Raw genomic sequence first — 3,842 nt, forward strand, 5'->3', positions numbered from 1 at the left:
AAAGGAGCTGCCAGGAGAGGAAACAATTACTAAGATAAGGAGCATTTCTGCTGCATACAGCCCACAGCAACAGCTGAGTGTGCAGTTCAGATGATAAGTCAGCAATTACTGTTATTAATTGGGGGCCTATTCACGCAATGAGACAATTCACAGATCAGATCTGCTGCTTGTTTCTCTCAGGCACGACCCTGATCGCAGAACTCGCCGGGCACTCTTTATGATATACCGTGCACTTTTGTAATCCCTGTGTGCATAAAACCAGCCTGCACTGGAAAAGCACAGACCGAGTGTCTATCACGAATCCGATGGCTAGTGCTCTCGCTACTGGGTCAACCAACTCTCACCCGGGCTACAGCTCAGAAATTCTCCTGCGCAACACTATGGGAACTCCCCTCTCATCCCCACATGCCCCCAGTACACCCGCTACGTGGGAACCGTGAGAGGGGCAGGGCAGGGCCATGGTTGTCAATCCTATGCTGTGTCTGCTCTGGGGGGATGTGACCCTGACTGCCCCTGTACATCACTAGAGTGACATGTAGGGGCCAGGGTCGGCTCCCAGAAAGAAAGAGTCAATCGGTCTCGGTGTGTCCTTGGGGTGCATGAGTGTTTTTTAAGGCCACAGTTCCAGACACGACTCACTGTATCGCCCGTCTCTGCGAAAGCCTAGGAAAGCCACCCCGGCCTCCTCGCTGTTAAAAATGGGGCCTTCTGTTGCCAACAGACAGAGCAAAAGCCATCTGCAAGTTTGCCGCAACACAACAATGAGATGCCAAAACACACAGCACCACCCCCGCCACAGGCTGCCTGCCACTCACAGAGCCAGCCAAATGAGCAGCCGGCGCAGGGAAAGGTGCCCAGTCACTGTCTGGCAGCCATGCCAGACGGCTACTTCTACCTCCCCGGCTGCTCCCACCCACCAGGATTCCCAGGGGAGCACAGAAGGCAGGGGACTGTTCAGCGTTTCCCTGTCACAGGGAAATCTCCCTTGTGTAAAGGGACCACTCAGTGCAAAGGAAAATTAATTTACTCACAGAAGTGCAGGCTGGGAACTCATTGCTGTCTCGAAGTGCGTCACAGCATGGGGAGGGGGAGGAACCCCCACTGACAAACCTGGAAGTATAGAAGGAGTGGAGCATGGATCCAAACCCTCATACTCAGAGTAACCCAGTTAACCCCTTGATAGCCACTTCACTACATCCCCCGCCCCCCCGAAGATAAGGTCATTTGGGGGACAAGGTGGGGTTTCTTGCCACCATTCATGTTATAACCAAGTAGTAGCTGAAAGCCCCTACTGGCACATGGGTAAAATTTGTAAAGTCATGTAAAAATGCCGAAAAGGGACAGTAGCCGATTGCAAAATCCCAGCAATGACCGAGCCTGGCCATGAGCCAGGGCTAAGGTTTTATGCTGAGTATGAGCAAAGGTGGGTGACCATGTGTGCCGGGCTGGGAGAGTCGCGCTGATTTGTGTGGGGGTTGTTTTGTCCAGGGAGATTTGTGTTGAATCGTGCGGGTGGTGAATGAGGGGTATGTGCTGCCATGAGGCGCACTGTGGGTTTGGGTTTAGTGTGTGCGTTGAGTGTTGTGTAGATGTGTGTCGAGAGGGTGTTAGTCTAGGAGAGTTGTGTTGGTTTATGTGGGTGGCATCTGGGCCAAGTAACCCAGACAAGCAATGAGTTTGCTGCATGCAAATTAGCAGTACAGTAAGGGTGGCGATCCGTGGAGTTTTCTTCGATAACACAATAGGCTAGGATTCATAGCATGGCCTAGATACATGCCTTACTACAGCTGTGCACCACACGGGTGTAATTCATAAAGTCAGAATGGCTGCGAATGTACACACTGGCTGGTAACAAACCGCAAGAGCCCGTGATGGTTCAACCTGGTGCTATTCTAAACCCAAAAGAGTTCTCAGCCACACTAATAGCTACTTCCCTCTCATCACCCTGACAGACATTTTATGCTTCAGAGTGACACGCATAGCAAGAATCCTGGAATCTTATTATAGAGCTGGACTATCGCTCCTGCATGGCAGGGAGCAGTTCCCCTAGGTCCAGTGGTGATGCAGCCTGGATCTGTTCGGACTTGGGTTCTGAGTAGTGTACCTTTAAAAGGAGGAGTCTTCCTCTCAGCTGCTCCATGGCATTCCGAGGCATGGGGCATGTTGCAGAGGAGATGCCATTCTGGTGCTTTCTTGGGTGGCTATTCTCGTCATCGAACACAGAGGTTTCTCTGTCTGGGACCGTGCAGTTGCTCTCTGTGTAGGGAAAGACACGAGCATGGAGCAGGTGGCCTACACGTGGCATGTTGTATCCTGACTAAAGAACAGCTAAGGCAGAAGGTGCAGTAGATGCTCAGCGGGCTGGCGGTGGGCGGTCTAGTGCGAATACGTGCCCTGGGGGGACAGAGCCTCAGAACGGGCCTAGGCCCCCAGATTTGAATGGCTTCGTTTCATAATATTACGACTCTCAGCTCTTCTCTAGGCCCCTCGTCACAGCCAAGTGGGAGCCACAGATTCTGAAACCGCTTGGACCACGGCTCAGCCTTGCCCCTCCTCATTGCAGAGCTAGGTTCAGAGGCACCCAACATCAGCAGAGGGGCTACCAAGGCTGAGCTGGAAAAACACATTCCCACCTTCCAGACTTGGGCTCTGACCTTGCTCTTGGGCTCAGGTATCTCAGATATAGGGGCTGGAACTAACACAAGAGGCCAAGGGAGAACTCACCGCAGAACCCCCTTCCTCCCAGGTGGCACCTTCTGCTCACCATGCAGTCCCGAATCTTAACCCTTAAACTGCCCATTTCCCTGGAAGATCCTGGGAGACTGGAGTCTGCAGCGGGCGGGGGGCCTAACCTTCCTGTTTGAAATCGCGGGTGCCGAGAGGGCCCCAGCTAACGGGAAGAGGGAGTCTCAACCCCCTGCTTCTAATACCTCCCGAGCCCCTGTGGCAGAGGCCGAACACCGGAGCAGATGTGGACTGCAGACTCTCTCTTCTCCAGACTGCTCCAAGCTGGCTGGGCCGGAAAGCAGCTAGAGAGACTGGAGGAGGAAGCGTCCTCGCAGACAGAGCCACTGGTGGCATGGGCGGAGGTGGGGAATTTTAATCACATCCCCAGCTGGAGGTGGCTGACGCTCATTACTGCGAGGTCTCCCCTCGGGAAGGGAGTAGCAAGGGGCAGCAATAAGCAGAAGATTAGTAATCGCAGACTCAGCAGAAAGGCCTCTCTCTCCACTCCCCCCCAGCAAGAGGTTCCTTCTGCCAGTTCGCTGCTTGGCGGCACGTCCTCCTCTCCCACTTTCTGCGCTGGGAAAGCGCGTGGGCTTTAGAGGAAAGAGACAGAGACAGTCCATGACCCTGGCCTCTCGCTGCAATTCAAAATGCACGGCTGGCCCACTGTGCCAGCTGACTTGGGCTCCCGGGGCTTGGGCTAAGGGGCTGTTCAATTGCATCTGGAGCCCGGGCTCTAGGACCCTGCAAGGTGGGTGGGTCCCAGAGCTTGGGCTGCAGCCCCAGGCGGAATTAAACAGTCCCTCCAGTCTGAGTTAGCTGGCATGAGCCAACCAGGGATGGGATGGAATGGGTGGTTAATTGCAGTGTAGACGTAACCGAAGATCTGGGGGCCTGCAGAGAACCCAGCAGTCAGCCAGACCTTGGGGCTTCCCAGAGATTGTAACACATGCAGAGGTGGGTGTGGACACCAGTAAGCATTGTATTGAGATTGCCTTGACTGGCAGGCAGGAGGTTGGTTAGTGCAGGGGACTGGGTGTCAGGACACCTGGGTTCTATTCCTAGCTCTGGCACTGACCCCAGGGGACTTTGGGGATCACATTGATTTACCGCAC

At 54.2% G+C, this 3,842-nt stretch overlaps 1 long non-coding RNA gene across 1 annotated transcript; it reads right to left on the bottom strand.

Annotated features, from left to right (window-relative positions):
* Positions 1 to 1,036: 1,036 nt before the first annotated feature.
* On the bottom strand, positions 1,037 to 3,105 carry LOC122463926. The gene is made up of 3 exons (XR_006287694.1): positions 2,931 to 3,105; positions 2,105 to 2,256; positions 1,037 to 1,110 (listed from the first exon to the last, which is right to left on the bottom strand). It is a non-coding gene; the product is annotated as an uncharacterized LOC122463926 (long non-coding RNA).
* Between the last annotated feature and the right edge of the window lie 737 nt (positions 3,106 to 3,842).

Source organism: Chelonia mydas, chromosome 27 (assembly GCF_015237465.2).
Source record: "Chelonia mydas isolate rCheMyd1 chromosome 27, rCheMyd1.pri.v2, whole genome shotgun sequence".
Classification (NCBI taxonomy): Eukaryota; Metazoa; Chordata; order Testudines; family Cheloniidae; genus Chelonia; species Chelonia mydas.